This window comes from Hetaerina americana, unplaced genomic scaffold (assembly GCF_022747635.1).
Source record: "Hetaerina americana unplaced genomic scaffold, ioHetAmer1.1.p SCAF_2, whole genome shotgun sequence".
NCBI classification, from domain to species: domain Eukaryota; kingdom Metazoa; phylum Arthropoda; class Insecta; order Odonata; family Calopterygidae; genus Hetaerina; species Hetaerina americana.
In genome coordinates, this window is record NW_027286763.1 from 105,178,025 (window position 1) to 105,201,368 (window position 23,344).

Genomic DNA, 23,344 nt, shown 5'->3' on the forward strand with positions numbered 1-23,344 from the left:
AATGTCAGGTACTTTAATTTTATTATCATTAAAATAAATCAGGTATTTTTTAATGCGATACACCGTGGGTCCGTACTAGGACAAGGTGATTTTCAGCCAAAACTAATGATATAAGGTGATTTAAATTCAATTATGAGCGTCCGTTTCTGAGTCACAAGGTAATTGAATGTCATTAGACTCGTGAATACCAAATGCATTTCTTTATTTATGATAATGCAGCATCTGTTATGCACTGTCTTTTCGATTTTGCTTGCAATTTAACACGGGAGAAGAGTTTACTTAGCCGAAAAAAGTTGCAAAAAGTAAGTTGCTAAAATGTAACATTTACCCCATCGGTCGGAGAATTTGACAGTTTGCAAAGGATTTGTGCTTTATGCTGGTACGAGTAACATCTTAAAGAAACGCGCCCTGACTTAAAACTAATAGCTCCGCCAGTACACTTCATTGGCACTAAAAAGTTCATGGAAAATATGCCCAAAAAACAACGATTTATAATTCCAACACATGTCACACAAAATATCATTATAGTTTCTTCTGAATACTTAACGAAATTTCAGAAATTCCTGGATGGAATTTAAAAATGTAGAAAAATAGAGTCCATCAAGCTCACACTCGAAATGCGAACGCGTCTTTTCGAGCAATGTGCCTAATCTCTATCTGATCTCCGAAAGACCAGAAAGACTCCACACCAAACGCCATAGAGAGGAAAGAAAACAACATTTTCCCTCAGCTGAGGAAACTTCTGGAAATGAATAATTTAGCTTCGTATAGTTATTTTTTTTCATCCTTTTCTCATCCCTCAAAAAGAAGAAAGTTTAGGGTGTTGAGAAGGAATCCGAATGTGGGGAGAAATCTAAAATGTTCAGAAACAAAAGAATAAAGGAGGGGAGAGGAGAAAGAAAAAATCTTAAAGGAAAATATCAATCTGAAGACGGTTCCTCGAGGGTGTCGGGGGATGGGGAGGAAGGGGGCGGTGTGTGTATGTGTGGAGGAAAGGGAATTGGGGAAAAGAGTCGGGCGAGTGAATTTCAACGCACGACGAGGGTGGAAAAAATGGGCGCGGAGAGAGATTATAGACTCAAACACTGAATGCATGGGGGGGAGCCGACGGAGTGTGTGTGGAAGAGTAGTGCGCTGGGAGGCGAGATGATGGAAAAGTGCTTTAAGAGGCGTCAGCGGGGAGGGGACAGGGATATAAGCGGAGTGTGAGGAGAAAAAAAAATATATATATATATGTGCATATATATTCTAATTTATATACACACCCGAGTGTTGAAGAAAGGATCCCCTTGGTACAGGTAAGTAATAATGCAAACGTAACCGACGACCCAAGGCAAGAATGGCAATAGGACAAACGCGAAGTCAAACGGTACTCCACCTGTGTATTTTTATGTGCTCAATTGCATCTTATATCCGAGTATTGAGTATTTCTCTGCTCAAGGGGTGTTCTCATATTCATATGTATGCATCAAGATGTAAATTGGAATTATACACAAGTGTACTAGGAATGTGGTGCTCTAGTTAAGAAAGGATATTTTTAGGTATGCAGCTACATATACGCGTGTGTGCATGCGCTTGTGTGGAAACGTGTATGCACATATGAAAGTTTGCGTGCAAGAATATATATGCATAAATATTAATATTATATTACTATATATTATTACTTTGTTCGCCAAATGGCGGGAGTTCGTGTTTGAATGTGTGTGTATATATATATATATATATATATATATATATATATATATATATATATATATATATATATATATATATATATATATATACACATATATATATACACACACACACATATATATATATATATATATATATATATATATATATATATATACATATATATATATATATATACACACACACATATATATATCTGTATATGATTTTGATGAAAGTCTATCGACGAAGGCAGGATGACTGGCGAAACATACAAATATACTCGTGTCCTTTTTATTTTTGTCTATGTTTTAACATTGTCTATAATATGCACCGCATATACTCACTCAAGCAAATACATTTCTATAAACGTACACATGCATGCACACATTCTGCAAAAGATGATCTGGAGCGGAGGGAGGGAGGGTGGGATAGGTGAGGGGTGAAGGAGGAGAATTTGGGGGGGGAGGAAGGAGTTCCCGTGGAGGAAGGGCGGTGGAAGGAACAAAAGATGAGCTGCTATAAAATTCCGATATATCGATCCGAACGAAGCCGGAGAGTGTTTTTCCTGCTCTTCTTTTTAGAGGCGGGGAAGGAAACGAGGTGGGATTGACGCTGGGGTGAGCGCGGCGGATAAGAGGCGGGAAGAGGAGGGGATACGGAGGCTTCGAGAATATCGAGAAACCGGCAAAGAGTTATGTTTTTTCTCTCCCCTCGAAAATAACCTCCAGGAAGAAGACAAATAAAAAGGCGAGAACATCCCGTAAAATATGAGAAAACGTTCGAGGGATAGATTGTCGTCGGACGGTTTTCCGCTCAAATTCAGAGAAGAGGGGAAAATGGTGCGGCGTAGTTTGTGTTGCCTGTGTTTGAACAGGCTAATTTGACGAATCGTCTTTATATTGACCATTTCCGTCAGAAAAGGTTTACTCAATATTTTTTTTTTCAATTGTAGTCATTTGCTCAACCAACTACTATGTGATAAGCGGTGAAATATCATCGTACACTGTAGTTTCACGCATTATTTGATTAGAGGATATTATGACTCGTGGAGCCCAATTTCTTAAACATTTAATGTTTTTTTGAATATTTAATAATTAAGCAATGCATATTTTATATATTTGAATAAAAGAATGGTTTCAGGCGTCACTTTGCTAAAGCGATTCATTTCAGAAAATAATTAGTTGGTTATTCCACATATATATGTGGAATAACCAAGTATTTAATTTCTGGAATTTGAATAATGTAAATATTAAAAGCAAAATATTTTGAGGGAGCATCTAAAGAAAAGTAAGTGTTTAATGTAATGATTATCTACCTTATCACTTACATCTATTCCACAGCGTACACATTGTCCATGTTCAAACGACATGTGGCGTTCTACATTTTCTAATATGTTGTTTATAGATGAAGTTATCGGCGAGGGTTCGAAGTATATTCCTCTAATGAGTGATTAGGCAATTTTTTAAATTAATACATAGCCTCTTGTTTAAAAATTAAGTAAATGCACATTTTATTTCAATAGCCGTTCAATGGAATATACAAATGATAACTATTTTGATTTTCATTAACATACTTCATTACTTTAATTTCATAATAACAATAATGACTTTATAATAGAAAAAGTCACTAGGTATGGTACATGAAGAAACACGTGGACTTACCATTGTCCAGTTTTTAGTATTTCTTCTACAAAGAAAATCATATATTATCCCTACATTAAAGTTATTCTTACGCAATATTTTGTCCCGAAAATCCATGGTGATGGTTTCTTGACAGTGAGAAGTTATCATTCTTCACGTCCTTTTAATGCAGATAATTTGATTTACTAAAATAATAACTCTTCAATTAACTTACGATATTTTCAATTTTAAATTGACTAGTCGTTAAAATTCCATGTGTCAAAATTATTTTAATATTTTCTCTAATAATAATAAATAATTTTTATGATAATATGTATGCTCTTAAAGGTAAAATTTTTCTTTTCCATAAAGGTTTTCACTTATTTATGGGGATAATAAGATAAGGCCAAGGAAACTCAGTTGAGAATAATCTAAAATACAGGACCTGTAGGTACCAAAGTGGAATATCATTAACATTGAGAAGGGAGTAGAGACTGACATACCGGCCAAAACGAGAAATTTAATGAATATTGTGTCCAAAATACCAGATTGAAAGTTAACGCTTAGTAATAAAGGTCGAAGAAAGCACAAAAATAACAATTTAGGATTCAGAAAGAGAAGAGGGGGCCACAATCTAAGGTTATTAGTGGAAATATTGTACAATTCGGCAAGTATCAAACAGTGTTGAAGAAAACCTTGGAAAACGTCAAGTAGAACAATTTAGAGAAAGGAATCATATGGGCAACAAGCATGCAACGAATATTTTTTGCCACGCCATTTTTATTAATATGGCAATAAAACTGGCGCAAACAGATTCTTCAAAATAATCGTACACCTCGAGAATGCTAAGTGGAATAGATTCTTCATAATTTCTTTAAAAGGGCCCGGAGAGGTAAAATGGCGTTCCACAAGTTCTCATTTATGGAGATTCCATGCTATTGGAAATTTTCGGTTCCAAAAATTTTGTTTTAATCGTAAAATATAGTTCTTCGATTATTTTCTAACGTTGATTAAATGAACGGGTTGGAATCTATTTTGATATATCAGTGAGAACAAATGCTTCCCGATGCATTCCAAACAGGATAAGTGCCACACGATTTTACTTTACATATTCGTTGAATATTCTTCTTCAACTAGTCAAGATGGTCCATTCGTGGCTATATAGTAAGCATTAACAGAAAGGTTTCCGCTCTCGTAGTCCTTAGCACATCATTTTCAAATTGCTAAGAAAACTTAGGATGAATAAAAACAACAGAATAGTATACTACCAACTTACTAGAATTAAGTTGTCCGATTGAAAATGGAGGATGGAAGAAAATTAAAGTGAATAGAAATTATGTAGCCCAGGATACAAACCTTCTTGAACACTATTCATAAAAAGACGCAATACGACGGTCGTCCAAAAAGTAATGTTAAAAGGCCACTGCGAGGCGAGTTTTTAGTCTTCTGCACCTGAGTGCAGCAAACTCGAAACCTTGCCAGCTGGTCTTAACCGTTCGAATGAGATTTTGAAGGGTCAGTTCGGTGCTCGCAGCCGTCGTGGTGTCATTTCGCAATGAGTGGCTCCGTGTCCGTTGCCTTCACTCCATTTAGGTGCGAGAGTCGAGTCCTTAACCAAATTTTGACTTAATGTAACTATACTGCAGCTAGTATTCATCGGATCCTAGAAAACGCACGGAGCTGAAGTGATAAGTCATCGCCATCGTGACGAAGTAATACGGGCTATTAAAAGTCAGGAAGACAGACACATAGATGAAGAAAAAAATGGGCCGCCGTACATAGTCTTATGTAACTGTGGTGAAAATTGAAAAAAAACTTCCCGAGTAAATCACCGTTTGATACTCGACCAACTTCATACGCTTTTTCCTGACATACCTCAGTCTTCTGGGTAAAACTGTGATAGAAATAATGGGATACAGACATTTGTGTGCAAGGTGGATACCGAAAATACTCACGCCTGAACACAGACAAAATCGTGTTCTCGCTGCTAGGGAATTATTTGAAAGATCTCGCAAAAAAATGAGAACAATTCCTTGATTCCATGGCAACGGGGAATGACGCTTAGGTCAGTCACTGCAACCCTAATTCCAAAAGGCAGTCGTTACAGTGGCAACACACGACCTCGTCATTGGTCGAGTTGGTCAAAACAACCCCTTCAGTTCGCAAGATCTGTCTTTTGGGACTGAAAAGTAGTCCTTTCGATAGTATTCAGGCATAAAGCTGAGAAAACCTATTCTGCCGCGAACTGTGAAGCCCTTAAAACTTAATAAAACGCAAAAGGGGAATGTTGACCCACGGTGTGTGCCTTCTCCACAAAAACTCCTCACCGCGCACTCTCCTCAAGACCTTTTCACCTCCTTTGGATGAAATATCTTCACCCTTTGAGTCCGGATCTTGCTGCCAGAGATTAAAATCCTTTAAAGGATTTTTTCAGATGATGAATAGGTAAAAGAGACGATTGAAAAGTGGTTAAATGAGGTAAAGTATGGGTTCATTGAAACTTGAAAGAAAAAGATGGTGCCACACCAGCAAAATTCCACTACTCTGAACGAAAAGTACGCGGTAAAGTAACTGCATAGCCATTTTATAATATCCGTAAATTTTATGAAAATATATTAACCTTTCGATATTTGAAAAATGTCATAGCCTTACTTTACGGACAATTTCGTAAAACAGCCACAAGGAGCAGGCATCCTCCTAATATGGACAGAGAAGATATTAGCATGCTCTGTTTCGCAGATAACATCGCTGTTACGAGTGTAGAATAGAATCTAGTAGACTTGCAGGCAGGACACGGCAGAGTAAAAACTTCGGAGACGAGCATAAGAATAACTAAAATATTTACATGCGGAAAAGATAATATTAAGGCAGATGTAGAGAAATTATGAGGACCGAAATTTCTCATCTTTCTCTCAAGTTACACTAGATTAACGAAGCACAACCGGCATCAACCGAGGGTCAATCCAAGTTAAGAATGCATTTATTGCGAGTAGGCTAGGCATGGACCATGGCACTCTATACATCACCGAAATTAGAAACAGAAATCAGAAAAGGATAGATAGCTTTGAAACCTGGTGTTAGAGGTGCAAGATGAAAATTAAACGGTCACATAAAGTGAGAAACGTGGAAGAATTCAGAAGATATTAGAGGTAAAAGCAACATGAGAACGATATAACAGGAAAGAAAAGGTGCATTTGGCTAAGTTACAAACACAAAGGTCAAGGGAAAAGGGGAATTTGCTGAAGATTTTTCTGACTTTTAGGCAGTTTATATTAAAGAGGGAAGACAGAAATAATATTATGTCCGTAACTGTCTACATTTAAGTAGCCCTATTGCCCTAACTGTCTTATGATGCTAAAAAAACGTAAAGAAATGACCAACTCCATAGTAAATGCATATGTGCTCCTAGCCAGGGTAAATTCTTCCACAGTAGGTGGGAGTGGAAAAGTTACTGATGAATGACTGCTCCATGCGGGAAGTGGACGCTGAAAGTCGAAGAGTCAGGTTCAAGTGAATTATGTGATTAGACGAAAGGTCCATTGGAGAGTAAGCATTAAATCAACTCATAACCTCAAGAGTATTGTAGAGCTATTTACAACTCCTTGCCTAAGCATTGTTCTTAACTCGTAAGGAAAATTTCGCTCACATTTTTGCGACAAAATTTTAGATATACAGCCACAAAGGAATTCAACATAGATTTTTAAAGTAAAAATGACAAGGCGGTTTGGTACTTCGGTGAAAGCGCATACATTTCACATGCAAAGACATTTACCACCCTGGTTATGAGTAAGGTTACGTTTGAAAAATGGAGAAATAAAGTTGTGAAAGAGGTATTTGCTGGTCTTACTTGGAAAAGTAATTTAAATTTTTCAAAAGGGTGCATGATAGATATTTTGAAATGATTTATGAAGTAATACTTTTCATTTGTGTGCAATAAAAATTCAGATGAGGGCCAAAATATAACTGCCAATAAACCCGTGGAAATATATTATGCTCTCATTTCATATGTTAAAATAACATAAAAGTGTATTTTCTCCTTCATCAAATTCAGCCTTTGTATTGTATTTGTAAAATAATTGGGAAGAGAATTTCTAATTAAGTTTCTCTTTGGAAAGCCATATTATACCTACAAGAAACAATTAAGGCAGGCTTGCCATCTTGTAACGGCATTATTCAGTGAATTATTCTGGCACAAACTGAAGCATTTCACAGAAATTACATGAGAATTGCATTAGTGTATTTTTTTCAAATGTATGGCGTAAAAATCGTCCGGAATATTTCAAGGATTTATCTGCGAAGGAAATCAGCCTTTTAATTATATGAAGCAGTTCCTTTACCCCACCTAAAAATGCTTGTAATTTGCGTAATCTAAAGATGACGATCAATAAAGGCTCTTAATTAGCACCATTTAATCAATACACTTACTTATCTTTTACTTTCTACAGTAATTTTACTTGAACTCAGGGAACCAAAAATTACAATATATAAGTAACATTCCTATTAAGTCTTTAAATTAGTCAGCAATTACGAGCAAAACCTTTTTATATTTGATACTGAATATTAAACTGTTATGGATCTGCCGAATACAAATCCAGTAAACTCTAGAATAGCTGCATTCAAAAGTAGTGACAAGGTGAAAAGAAGATAAAACTATCCCCTCAAATCTCAATTTTTAACCAGAATGTACAGGTATAAACGTGATGCACATTGCGCATATTTATTGAAATGAAAGAGATCAAATCCGAAGAATAGGGGATTTTTTTGGTCCAAGGTTTAATGAACTATTATCCTGTGAATAATATTTTGCCCGAATATGACTGGACGTTGAAAAATATGTAACTAGGCCATTAGTATGTGGATAAAATCACAAGAGGTTCAATAGAAATCCATACACATTGAAGTAATGGCACAGCAAACACGTGAGAAAAATGGGTGAGGGCAAGAGGACAGAGCGTGTGATAGAAGGGAAAAAAGGAAGAGAGGGAAAATAGACATATTGGAAACCTCGCCACCACCGTTAATAGGATTTTGGAATCGATAGAAGGCGTGATACAATACTTAGACAAAAGTTATGCATACGCCTGGGAATGGCATCCAGCAGTCGAGAAAGAGAGAGAGGACGCTGAAGATAGATAGATAAAGGTTTATATTTGGGCAGCATTGAGACCAAATGTTCCTTCATATATTTAACCCATCATCATATACACATTCGAATAGCTATAAAATTTATAAGTACATGCATGCACACTACATAAAGAAACGCACATACACTTATATAAATATATACATAGAGACATACATTACGCACAGATATGCACATCTAAAATAATATATATATATATATATAATATATATATATATATATTTATATATATACACGCATACATATATAAGTACACCTGCATATATATACTTATATATATATATATTATATATATATATATATATATATATATATATATATATATATATATATATATATATACACACACACACTCACACAAACGAAGTCTGTTCAAATTGTATCACGACTTTTATATTTTTTCAAAAATTATTTACTTATTCATGAAAATATATTTTACCCCCTTCAAAGTAATCCCCATTAGATATTATGCACTTATGCCAAGGGTTTTTCCAATCCTCGAAGCCCTTCAAAAAATCACTTTTTGTGACCTTGTTCAGGTCATCGTTCCATCGTTCTTTATCTCGTCAATCCTAGCGTAGCCTCGTCCTTTCATGGCCCCCTTCAATTTTGGGAGCAAAGAAAAGCCACTGAAGGGGAATACTCACTAAAGGGCGAATCTGGGGAATACGGTGGCTGCGGCGTCACTAGTGTGTTGTTTTTGGCCAAAACTTCGCACACAAGTAACGATTTGTGAGCAGGGGCGTTGTTATGGTGCAAGAGCCAATTTTTGTACTTACACAAATGCGGACGTTTGTGGCGGATTGCTTAGCGCAAATTGAGCATAACTTGCAGGTAATATTTTTTATTCCTCTGAAACAAATTTGGGTCGTCGCGGACAGAGTCCAATATTTCATTAGCAATGTCAATGCGTTGCTGTTTTTGGTCGAAATTGAGCAATTTCGGTACAAATTTCGCGGCGACCATATATATATATATATATATAATTCAACCCAGATGTAGATTGTAGACAGATGTAGACGACCGCCGAGCTGTCGAAACGCCAAATAACATATTGTTAGTGTCCTTTCTTTGTGTCTCTATAGTCTATAAATTTACATCTGTGTTTTTATACATTTGTGCGTCGCGAAGAGCGTTCCATTTCGAAGATATATATATATATATATATATATATATATATATATATATATATATATATATATATACCCGTGTAATAAGGTCGTTTGTGGCGGAGTATATGTGTGTATATATATATATATAATATTATATTATATTGTATATATACACACACATATACTCGTATAATTAATACTCGGGTTGATGAACTTAATAAGTGCTTTAAGTAAAAGAATCGTGAAACGCTCAGCAGCGGCTGAGTCCTAAATTAATAAGGCGTGATGCAATCGGTCGTGGGGATCGAGATGGTGCGGGGGCTAACGTACTGGCTTCCCACCCTGAGGGCGTGGGTTCAAATCCCGGCGGTGTTGAATATTTTTCAGAGGTATCTCGATCCCTACTTGAGGTGCTTTGTGGAGGGCACTTTGAGTGAGTACGCCGTCCGTCGGATGGGACGTTAAGCCGCGGACCCCTTGGCGCCTTTCGTAAAGAGTAGGCTAATGCCGACGCCGGGTTTCTCTCCACCCTTCATCCTTTCCTGTCCTTCCCCTATGGCGCAAATGACCTTAGCTGTCGGTCGCCTCCCATCAAAACTACTACTGCAATCGGTCGTAAAGTGAGAACAAGAAATGTGTTCAAAGCCTCGGCGAAATAATCCATCCATGCTTTGAGGGATCGGCAACACACACTTCTCATTTCACCCTCAAAACAATCTTCACAGCAAGTTCACCCGAAAATATATCAAGAATATGATTCACTTCAAATATTCAGGAAACTTAAATTCTTGATCGGAGAATTCTTCATCAGTAAAATAAAACTATAGCAAATGGCTTTCAAGATCTGTTTAGGCCTGAATCATTTCCTTCCGAGCTATTTTTTTCCTGACTGAATATGTAATAAGCATCAATATCCCGAAGATTTGACATGAAAAACGTATAACTAGAAAAAGACTGCTGCCACTCATATACTGCATTTGCCAGAACCTAAACGCTGTTATATCTATCCATACTTTTATTAAATTCAGGCGAGCAATGCCTTATTGCCAATTTTTTAATCATTTTGCTAATAAGGTAAATTGGTAAAGTCATTAGTAGAGTTAGTAAGTCGCGTCGAACACGACAACATTGGAAAAAGCTTTCCATTTTCTTTCTCAGATTCCCTGTCTTTAATGACTTCCACTTTGACTTTGAAAACAGTTTTCGTTGAAATCTCGCCACAGATCTTATTGTAAGTGGTATCATTCCCTTCAGAAGCAATTAATGAAAACGTTTTCGTGCAAATTACAAACTTTTCCCCGTGATTTATCCTCGAAATTTATCGCTCCATTTAAATCATCAGACTTTCACTCGGTTTGCAAGCGCCAAGTTTTTATCCCGTAATGTGCCCTTCTAATTCCGATGGAAGGACTCCTTCAGGCTATATTGGGGTCGATCAAATGCTGCTTCGAACCTCTCAAGCTCAATCCTCTTCCAGCGCCTCCCCACGAATTTTATCCTCCCTTTCCCTCTTAACATAGGTACACCTTTTGGCCATTAAATACTCCTCAGCCCCATCTTTTAGCCGTAGAAGCCCGGAGGATGTTGGAAGCATTACTTGAAAAAGTATAGAGTGGAAGACAGAGAAGAGACAGAAGTTTGGTCGAGGAGCTTGGTTGTAACAGAAACTTTATTTATTTATTTGCAATTTTATTGCTTCGTGTGTCATCCTTATTTGGAGAAAAAACTTTCCGACCCTGAGGGAAAGAGAAAACCCTGGAATGATCAAGCGATTGACTGCATAAAAATGCTCATATTTTATCAAACCATTAGGCTATATCAACTATTTTATGTTGTAAGAGATTTTTCGTACGTTTTGTATTCCAGACAAATAACTCGGTAACAATCAAGCATATGCCGCAAGTATTTGGGATCCGTGGGAGAAAATTTGGCAAAAAGAATTAGATAAAGTCCAGAGAAAATCCGCTAGATTCGTTAAAAATTGTTATGATAAGAACACAAGTGTGACAGGTCTCTTAGGGGATTTAGGCTGGGAACCACTTGAAGTGCGGAGAGAACAAGCGAGGCTTAGACTTTTAGAAAGGTTCAGAACAAACGAGTTTAACTATGACACTGAAGGAATTATAATGGCCCCACACTACTTAGGTAGATCAGACCATAAAGATAAACTAAGGGAGATAGATTCCAGGACAGATAGGTACAAATACTCATTCTTTCCCCGAACAATCAGAAATCATAATAGTAAGAAACCGAAGTCACTTTAGAAATATTAAAAACGTTGAATTTACAAGTCGGAACAAAATTAAACACTATAGAGATGTTAGGTATACTTTCAGGTGCATGTGTATGTAAGGTGTAGATTGAGTGTTTGCATGTGTGTGGGGTGAAAGTGTTCATGCATGAATTTATGCCAAGTTTTTTTTTTTTGATATATGATTTTGTGGTTATTGCATGCGGTTTTTTTTCTCTTTCTTTTCTAAATTACGGGTGGTGTCCTAACACCCCCCGCCACACGCCCTTGCGGCGGCTTGCGGGGTATTAAGTAGATGTAGATGTAGATGAAGCATCCATTTTTGAGTGCATGCATATAATTATATATTTGAAATTCACGCCGAACCTCAACTAAGAAAATGCATACGATGTTTTTATTAAAAAAAATAATTGGCCAACTTTGCCACAGTTTTAACTAAATTTAAACTGATAAATCAAGGAGATTGTTTCAGCTTATCAGCACTATTTTTTCAAATAATTCTAAGAGGTCCTCGTGATGATTAAATGTTATATCCGGGTCTGACCAATGTTTTCGAAATGATTTCATTAATAAACTCTATTCCTTTCACTACTTTCGTAAAATTTGTATTTTACAATGACAAAAATTAATAAATTATATATGTATATATATATATGTGTGTGTGTGTGTGTGTGTGTGTGTGTGTGTGTGTGTGTGTGTGTACATGTATGTATACACAGACACACATACACACACTTGTATGCTGATACACACACACATATATACATTTTATATCAATACTATTAGATCATTTTTTCAAATATGGCTTTTCCCTTAAACTGGGTATAAATACAATCAAGCACCGTTTCATAATGCCAACCAAATTACTTTAATGAACGAAATTATTTGTTTAAAAAATGCACAAAGTAATTGTTTCCATAACATTTCTTTTTTACAGATTAACCTGATCCTACTGAAAATTTAGGAACCCATGTTAGGGCACCAATATTACCACACAGATAGAGAGCCTTGTGCAAACCCATGTATGCAATTGAAAAAGATACAATTTTATGCTTTCGTTTAATTCATTTTTTTACACTTAGGATTCCCGTTCTTATGCTCACTTGAGGACAGATGAAATATATTCCATAAGAAATAAAATCTATTAAAAAGAGTATTTCAAGTGAAACTGTATTAGCTCAAAAAACATGTCCGTTTAAAATATAATGTCATGAAGTGCGCGAATATACATAACGCTAGATTCTCTATTTTCCAGAGCGGGAGTTAAATGAGCAAATATCTGTGGAACATTTATCAGTGCAATAATATGGCAACCTTCCGATAGAATTAGAAAAAAAGGCTGTTAATAGAATATTTTGAAATAGATTTCCCACTATAGGACTTTTGCTTTTGTAACATTATGACTCTAAATTATGTTTATAGCCTTTTACGGAAACCCGGTATTTACGAGAAATAAACTTGACGATTTTATTTTCACCTCTCTCGTTAATAAGCAAAACCATGAATTTTATTAATACAATAATACTAAGTTATAAAATTATATTTAATGTTCCATCCCTAAACACAAAGTATGCACGCAATTAATTTACAACCACGAAAATATCAAATTATGTTGTTAATAAACCGTGTGCAATGTTGAAATATCAGCAAAGTATTTTGCGTCAACGGTAACGAAATTGACCAGGCATGAAACCACAAAATTATATTTCAAAGTATGCATGCAAGCCTTTATAATTATGTGACGTGAATAAAATAGATTTAAATCCTAAAAAAATAAGAACCGAATGATGGAGGATGTAGCAATGATAAATAAAAATGTCTGATCGTTTGAAAATGAATTAAATGAAGGAAAAAATCGGGACACCAGAGGAGAATTTAGAATGAAGGGGCAAATCAGAAGTTTAAGAAGCGTCAGCACGTAAGTAGGAGATACGAAATGGTAGGCCAAGGAGGACTGGAAAGGAAGTAGTACGGTTTACGCAATGCACCACACAGAAGATTTGGAGAGGCAAATCAACAGCGATAACTTGAGGAGGAAGTTGAAAGAAGGGAGAAGGGACACGATTGGTAATGTGGAAGGCCCGGAAGATGCGGAAACAAGAGGGGGAGACAACACGGGAGAATGCAGCGGGGAGGCAGTTTGAACTAGGGGAGAGGGTAAAACAGTGCTCGGGATGATGGGAGGGAGAGGCCGCTTGTTTCGGAGGCGCTGGAAAATGGATGTAGAAAGGACGTAGGCGGGGAGCGAGGAAACGTCGTGGTGTTTTTTTCTGCGAGATGGCGTATATGGGTGGAGGATCGAGGAAGGTCTTCGGTGGGGAAAGAGGCAGCAGGAGGGTTGCTGCACACAGGGGTGAGAAAGAGGGTTCGGAATTGGAGGGAATGGTGGAAATATGGGGATGAAGGGGGGGGGGGTCCACGAGAGGTGGGGTGGAGAGAGGGCGAGGGGGAAGGAGGGGTACTTGCTGCGTCTCGGATTCGAAAATCCACTCAGGTCTTGGGGAAACAACGGCGCCCCGGGGGCTTGCGTTTAGATTAAGTCCGTGTCGGGCGGAGGGAGGTGGTCGGTCGCCTTGCGCGCCCAGTCTCCACCCCACCACACCGTACTGATCCCTCCCGCCTCCACCCCCAACTGCAAAACCACCCTACCCTCCCTCCTACTCCTGGAACCCACCCTCTCCCCCCGTCAAACACTCACCCACCCTATTCTTCCACCTCCCCCCAAATACCCTCTTTTCCCTCCCTCTCCGCCACTCCCATATATACTCCCTCAGGGCGCGGGGATGAGGGAAGGACGCAAAACCCCGCTTGCCGGAGAGACGTAGCGGCATTTCGCACCGCAATCAAATTAAACACGTCCTTAACGCCTCCCTGCTCGAGAGAGAAGAGAAAGGCACGTTAATAGAGAGAGAGAGAGATACGAACAAATTGCTGCGATGATGTTTTGACGAACAGCTCGATGCACCAAGGACAACAAAAAACGGAGAGAAGGAAAAGGAAGCGAAGATTAAGGTAATTTAGAGTTGGAGAATCAAAGTACTCAGCTAATTAGATGTAAATGACTCGAGAAAAATGTTAAAAGTTCAATGAGTGAAATGCGAGTTCCCATCAACTTATGACATCTATATCTGCAATGTTCGTTTCTTAGGTTGCTGAAAACTACTTGAATAACACCATAAGAAAACAAGTGCACTTGGGGTAAGTAAAATTTTCCTCAGGTTTACCAGAAGCATCCTACTCGTACATACTATAGTCACTGCTTATACGTCCCTCAAAATATCCGCGAACGAGAAATGCTGCTGCGGAATAATTATTTAACCGCCGAATCATACGTTTTATTAATCTTAATGATCAAGATAAGAAAACGTAGCAGAACTTGCGACCTGGCAATCGCTCAGGTTTTATCAACAGAACATATTTACACAAATATTAGTTTTTAAACCACTAAAATATAAAACATATTAGTACTTCTATACTAACTAAACCATATCTAAGAGTAAAACCGAAGTTACAGCAAAATATTTATATTTATTACACTTTTTGCATTGGATTCTTAACTGGTACTCTTTCGGAAAAACTGTTGGCAGAGTTTCATCCCTTGAGTGATGGCATTTATGCATGCATAATATTGCTTATTGCTCACCAGCCTACAATTATTAATTCTCGCAGTAGGTAAATGCATTAAATATTTCCATACTTCTAAGATAAAATAATTTTTGCGAATGATCATAAATATGAACTCAAAGAAAAAGTACCAAGGAATCGGTAGGACGGTAGTCTGATTAGTATACCGTTTATACTCAAGTTTCAAATAGTTGAAGACAAAAAACCATTCATTAAAATCAAATAACTCCAACTTAATTTAAGGAACTGAGAAAAAATACTGTTCCCTTAGAATCGGACATGAAAGACAAAGAGTATTGGATTCAACGTAAATTCAAGGGGAGGTGAAAAGGATGAAAATATGTGAAATGTATGGAAAGGATCAGAATAAAAATACTTGCTGAATATTGTAACAAGCACCATTGAGATATTCCACGAAATGGCCGACATACAGTCCGAAAAACATGAGCGCGACTGAGCCAATAAAACTGGATTATTTCTGAAGAAAAGTAAAGAAATACCAAAGTAAATAAGAAAGTTAGAGCACGAAGAGGTAGGGTTATTTTTTGAAAAAGTTAATCTGTATTGTGTTATAAATGCACTTAAGGTACTGAGGCAATACCACTACTGATTAGCAGAAAAGAAAATGACAACATTAATATATAAGTATACATATATATAATATATATGCATACACATTTAAAATATATATGCACATGTATTATATATATATATATGTATAGATATAATTCTATATATACTTTTATATATATATATATATATATATATATATATATATATAAGGCTTTCACAAGGAGGAGGGAGTTGATGACGGGGACGTTGAGTAAGGATGTTAAGAAAAGACTCGTAAAAACTTTGATATGGAGGGTAGCTATGTACGGCGCGGAAACGTGGTCATTGAAGCAGGAGGATAGACGTAGACTGGAGGCTTTTGAAATGTGGGTTTGGAGAAGAATGGAGAAGGGGAAATGGACAGAGAAGAAAGCAAATGAGGAAGTACTTGGTATGTTGGGCGAAGAGAGGGGTTTGTTTGGATAAATCCTATGGAGGCAAGAAAAGTGGATGAAGGGTGTACTGACCGGCAGCGGGATGTTGAAGACTGTGATAGAGGGTAGAATGTTGGGCAAAAGAGGAAAGGGAAGGAACAGGATAGGGATTTTGGACGTGATGAAGGGAGGAAGAAAGTACTCAGAGATGAAGACGGATATAGAGTAGGATGATGGATTTTGTGTTTTGTTAGGAGTAATAAAATATTTGTTTGGTAGTTGTGTCCATCCAAAAACCTACCTTAGCCGGTAGATTACCTTTAAAGAAAAAATACATATATATATAATTATATATATATATAATTATATATATATAAACCATAAACACAGTAATCAACCCGAAGGTCGGTTTAGTAGGTGATGGTAGAGTTCACCAAGTTCTAAGCCCGACGGCGTGTGAAATTCACACATCGGGGTAGGGGGGCCAGTTCCTTTCCCTGTGCCGGTTATGGTTTCCCAGGAAGACCTGGTATCCGAAAAATCGCAAAGCTTGGGTGGTGCTGCAGGCGCCCAGAGACTTTCCCGGGAATCGAACCCAGGACCCTCTGATCAGTAGTCCAATGGTCTACACCCTGGACTACCGCGACCCACACATGTAAGAAAATACTGTGAGAAAATATCGAGAATTTTAGTTGTTGTTGATTAATGGTAATGTAAATTCTGAACACTCAGAATAAAATCAGCGTTTCCAATTTTAATATCTTTTAAAAAATACGTCTTATAAACTTTTGAAAGTTTAAAACTTTAAAGTAATAAATAGCATAACTTGTAACTTGTTTTTAATATACCATATTTAACATTTGATACTATCTTAGAAAATAGCGAAGGAAGAAAGTACACCGAGTCGGCACCGGGAAAAGCCTTTTGCCCAAGAAAAGAAATATGGAAAAGAAAGAAGGAGAGTTGGCTCAAACGATTTCTGCATTTCACAAAGAAAGAATATTTGAGCTAAGCGTGGCGAGATAAATCAACGTGAAGATAGTCCGCAGGAGAGTGGTGTATTGGTTTCCTGTAGGAGTCCAATTTGAAATGGTGTTCGCCTGTCGGAGAGGACAAGGCGGGTTGAAAAAATGGAAGAAGCGGGTAACAGTTGTGGGAGCGTGAGGATGAAGGTAGGGAAAGTGCGGGAGGAGGAGGAAGATTTTATGGGAGATCTCTCGCCTTGGCGGGTAAGAAGGGATGGAGGGAGGATGGGTGGGGCAATGTGAATGGGATAAAAGACAAGAGGGCGGAAAGAGGGGGAATGAACGGTTCCCGTGGAAATGGGAATCGAATGCTCCTGCTTCCCGCCCGTCTTGCGCTGCGGCGCGCAAATTGGGGCCGGAGAAAACCAATTAGCGGAGGATGAGGAGGGTCTGAAGAAGAGGGAGATGGGAGTAGGGGTGGGGGAGATGAGAATTGAGGGAGAGAGGGCGATGAAGATTGAAAACTGGGAAAAGAGGGGTCGGAATGACCAGAAGATAAGGCGACAAGGGATGGAAAAGACAACGGCGTGAAGGAGAAGGTGATGCAAACACGTGGATGGGAAGGAGGATAACGGAGAAGAGGATATTATGATGTGAGACAAAGTTCAAAATACTACTTAAGAAATGTTTTCGTCTCTTCCAAACCATCCATATCCTGAATTAAGTAATTTTCAGTCTGTCCTTTAATTTTTATAACATCAATACAAATGTCTACCAGGCATTTGCCTTTGTTCCAGATCAAACCAATTTGTTTTGAAATCTTTTAAGCAATAATTTTTCTCATCTCAGTAAACATTGAACCGCGCCTGCGCATTGCACATTGAAAGTAAAGATTTAAGATAATTCATTTCCTACTATGTACACTAAATGTTTTTCACGAGTGAATGTGTGAAGGGATAATCAAAGATTTGAATAAAACAGTCGCGTAATGTCCAAATGAAATTATAAATATTGACGCGAAATAGTTATCAAAATTTTTGATGATTTCCATAGCCATTGACATCAGTCGAAGGAAACAAAAATTATCTTATAAATAAAAAATGTACATGAATTGTTAGTTTACAATTGAATTCAAGGCAAATTCATTCAAATTCATAAGCAAAAAATAAACTTTGGCAATACATGACAAAATTAATTCAATCACATATTTCCCCTCCTCCACTTTTCCCATATAATTTGCGCAAAGCATTAGAGCACGGTTTCCTGAAACGAGAGAAGGTGACTGGAGGCATCGCTTCCTCGTTCATTCGCCGATATCCGGTAACCGATTTCGATTAGACACTTGATGGGAAAATAGTTTCCTATCTCCCCTTAGTCGTCCGTCAAAAGGTCTGTTAGGAGAAGCACACTAAAGCAGAACTTTTACATCCAAAGGTTGCGCGGGAGATATATGTACACCAAAGATTGGCGGAGGAAGAATACAGCGCCAGGAAAAAAAATAAATATCCTCTCCATGTGCCGCCAAAACTTGAGAAATTGGAAGGGCGAGGAGGGCTAGGTAGCATGTTCCATCATCTATATAGGTCTGAGGCTAATCCATCCATCAGGGAGTATTAGTTGCATCCCGTCCCTACTACCTCCGCCATATGGCCCACTTCATGCCTCACTGAAATGAGATGTGGTGTCGGTTATCGCTTTCCAATTTGTCACCGCATATACGTCCGGAGGGGAGTTGGGGAACTCCATTTCCACACCGAGAGTTGGGCGGTGAGGAGGATGGGGAAGAGTGGCTGATGAGGTTGGAAATGGATGATAATAAAAATGGTTTGACAAATGTTTAAAACCCTCTTTGCTTCAACGATGGTAATGCTTTTACAGTTTCATATTTTTTCCAAATTCCAAATAATAAAATATTAAATATGGGTGAAGATCTTTTCAAAATCAAATCAATGAGCTCTGTAAGAATTCACCCAATTATCTGGAATGATTAATACAAATAAATGGCAGAGACTAGTTCACCACCTATATTGTCTATGGTAGGGTAAATATTACTGTTAGGTGTTGCAAACAGCACAGTTTCTCTGAAAATAAAAGTAGTTGCGTGTGTTTCGAAGGTATTGCAATTGTTTTTTAAGTAATTTTGGGAACAAATCCGCACAACACTTAAAATTCTTCAGAGTAATTTCCTTGGGCCTGAAGACATTTTTTCCAGCGAATCTGCTATGACCGATACGCTCCCTGAAAGGCGTGCTTGGGGACCTTCGCGAGGTCTTCGTCACGGCTGATTGGATCTCTTCTATGGACCAAAAACGGGTTCCTTTCAGGGCTACCTAAATCCGAGGAAACAAAAAGAGGTCTGTGGGGGCGACGTCAGGACTATAGGGGGTGGAGCAGCGTTTTCACCTGGTGTTTGGCAAGACTCTCGCGGACTCGACGCAATGTGGCAAGGCGCGTTGTCGTGATGGATTTGCCAGGTACCAGAGATGTCTTTTTGCGTCCCGATGACCCTTTTTCGGAGTCTTTTCAGCATATCCACATAGTAGGCAGCGTTAACTCCATGTCCTTTAGGAACAAACTCCTTATTGGCCACTCTATTACTGTTGAAAAGGACAATGAGCATTGTTTTCAATTTTGATTTGCTCATTCTTGCCTTTTTGAGCTTGGGGGACTCGTCGGAGTGCCACTTTGAGCTTTGGCATTTTATTTCTGGGTCATTTAAAAAAAAACCAGGTTTCATCACCAGTGACAACCTTGTCCAAATAATCAGGTTCATTTTCAATACGTTGAAAAAGTTCATTTGAAATTTCCGCTCAGTTGGTCTTCAGGTCGATTTCGTGATACGGTCGGCGTGCAGAGGTTTACAGGTGCATTTACCTGTACAATAATTGAAGTCCTGACGCTTCCGTAGCTTGTAGAGCACTGAGACCGATTTCGCGGCAAATCTTGGCGTCCCCTTCATCTACTCAAAGTGTTTGACCCACTACAGGGGACCCTATACGACCAATAGGAGCAACCAAGGGAAATTTAATTGAAATACTTTTGGAACCCATCCTCTCTCTCTCTCCCTATCTATATATATATATATACACACACACATAGATATGTATGTATGTATATATATATATATATATATATATATATATATATATATATATATATATATATATATATATATATATATATATCCGTAAATATAATCACGTCCATCCAAAAATCTACCTTAACCGGTAGCTTACCTAAGAATAATAATTTTATGTATATATATATACATAAAATTATTATTCTTAGGTAATCTACCGGTTAAGTTATTATTATTCTTCTACCGGTATTGTTAAATTATTATTCTTAGGTAATCTACCGGTTAAGGTAGGTTTTTGGATGGACGTGATTACTAATTAAATAATTTGTGGCCCCTAGCAAAACACAACATCCTACTCAACATCAGGTCCCTCGTCAGCTCTGAGTACTTTCTTCCTCCCTTCATCCCGTCCAACATCCCTATTCTTTCCCTTCCCTTTCCTCGTTTGCCTAACATTCTCCCCTCAATTACATGCTTCAACAACCCCCTTCAGCCACTTTTCCTGCCTCCATAGGATTGCTCCCTACAAACCCCTCTCTTCGCCCACCATACCAAGCACTTCCTCGTTTGTTTTCTTCTCTGTCCATTTCACCTTCTCCATTCTTCTGCACACCCACATTTCAAAAGCCTCCAATCTACGTATATCCTCCTGCTTCAATTACCACGTTTCCGCGCCGTACATAGCTACGCTCCAAATTAAAGTTTTTATGAGTCTTTTCTTTACATCCTTACTCAACGCCCCGTCATTAACTCCCTCCTCATTGTGAAAGCCTCTTTGCCTAGCGAAACTCTACTCCTTACGTCTTTACTACTTTGACCGTGTTGGTCCAAAACACTACCGAGATACGTAAACTGTTCTACCTGCTCTAGTTTTTGCCCTCCTATTTTAATGTTAAGCTTAGCCTTTTTCTTTCTAGAAAATTGCATAAACTTTGTTTTATTAATATTAAATCTCATCCCATACCTGTCGCACTGAATTTCCAATTCACTAAGCAATGCTTGCAGCCTCTTGGCTGACTGACAAACTAAAGCTTGGTCATCAGCAAACCCAACTGATTTTACGAATTCCCCGTCTACCTTCATTCCTACCTCCAGTTCTTCCCATGCCTCTTTATTCATTTCCTCTGCATACAGGTTGAACAGCAACGGTGATAATGGGCAACCCTGCCTTACACCTCTTCCTAGCACTGCCCATCCGGACTCCCCGTTCCCCACTCCTACCTGAGCAGGTTGAGACATGTACAGTTTGCGGATTAGCCTCCTCTCCCTCCAATCTATTCCTATTTTCTGCAATATACTCATTAGTTTTTTCCAATTCACTCTATCAAACGCTTATTCGAAATCTACGAAACAGGCAAATACCTCCAAGTAATCATTTGCCCTACTCTCTATCCTTTTGTTTATGATCCTGAGAACAACTTTAGCTGCGTGGGATATCAAACTAATTGTCCTATAGTCCTCACATGACGTGGCCTTTACCTTTTTCGGCATAGGAACTAAAACTGATCTCACAAAGTCTTCCGGCCAGATTCCCTCCTCATAAATACTACGGATCAGCCCATATAGCCTCTTCCTCCCACATTTTCCTAAGCATTTTAAAAGTTCCACGGGAATGTTATCTACCCCCACGGCCTTATTTAGTTTCATCTCCCTTAATGCCCTTTCTATCTCATCGTCTAGTATGCCTGGACCTAAGCTGTGTTCCTCTACGTCATGTTCCTTTTCTATGTCTAACTTTGTTGGTCTAAGCTCTTTACTATACAGTTCTTCTATATACTCCTTCCATCTCTCTTGGATCTTTCCTGCGTCAACTACTACCTTACCCGCCTTATCTCTAACTGTTAGCATAGATCTTCCTTTCTTACTTCCCGATAAAGATTTAAATTTACTGTACAGCGCACCGATTTCACCCTTCCTCTGCAGACTTTCCATATCCTCGCACTGCATCTTCCACCATGCTTCTTTTGCTTTATTTGTTGCCCGCCTCAATTTATTGTTTAACTCTTTGTACTTCATTTTTCCTAATTTTGTATTTAAATTCTTCCATTTTCGCCGCTCATCCATCTTTGTAAACATCTAATCCGTGATCCATGGTTTCCTAGTCCTTTTAGCGTTAACGGTTCCAATAGTGTCTTTTGCGGCTTTAGACAACCCTTTATTAAAAGTTCCCCATTTTTCTTCGATAGTACTTAGCTCTTTACCATCCTCCATGATTTTCTCTACCGCCTGTTTGTATTCCTTCCTTTTCAAACCATTTAATGCTTCTACATTCCATTTTCTAACTCGCCGCCCCTGCCTTATCTTTTTGAAACGGACGCTACATTTCATAACAACTAAATTGTTGTCAGTCCGCATCCGCTCCCGGGAAGCTGTGGGAATTTATCACACTGTTCCTAAACCTGTGTCTAACCAGGATATAATCTAGCTGATACCTTTCTGAGTCACCTGGCATTTTTCATGTATACCTGCGTCTTTTTTGGTGTCTAAGCCAAGTGTTGGTGATGACTAACCCCTGTCTCCTGCAGAACTCAACTTCTTTCTCCCCGCGGTCATTCCTCGTGCCTAAACCGTAGTCCCCCACCTCATCACCATCTCTCCCTTCGCCTACCGTCGCATTCTAATCCCTCATCGCTATCAAATGTTTCCCTGCAGGAACACACGCGATTATGTCCTCTAACTGATCGTATATCCTATCGACCTCTTCTTCCTTTTGGTTGCTCGGTGGCATGTTTACATGAATAATAACATGTTTAATAAATAATAAAGTTCGTCGGTTCTGCTTTTATCTCTACTAGTAGTATTCTATCCGTTACCTGCTCTATGTTGACTACGCTTCTCCCTCTTCATTTAATACTATGGACACCCCTCGTTGGCTCTCGTCCCCGCCG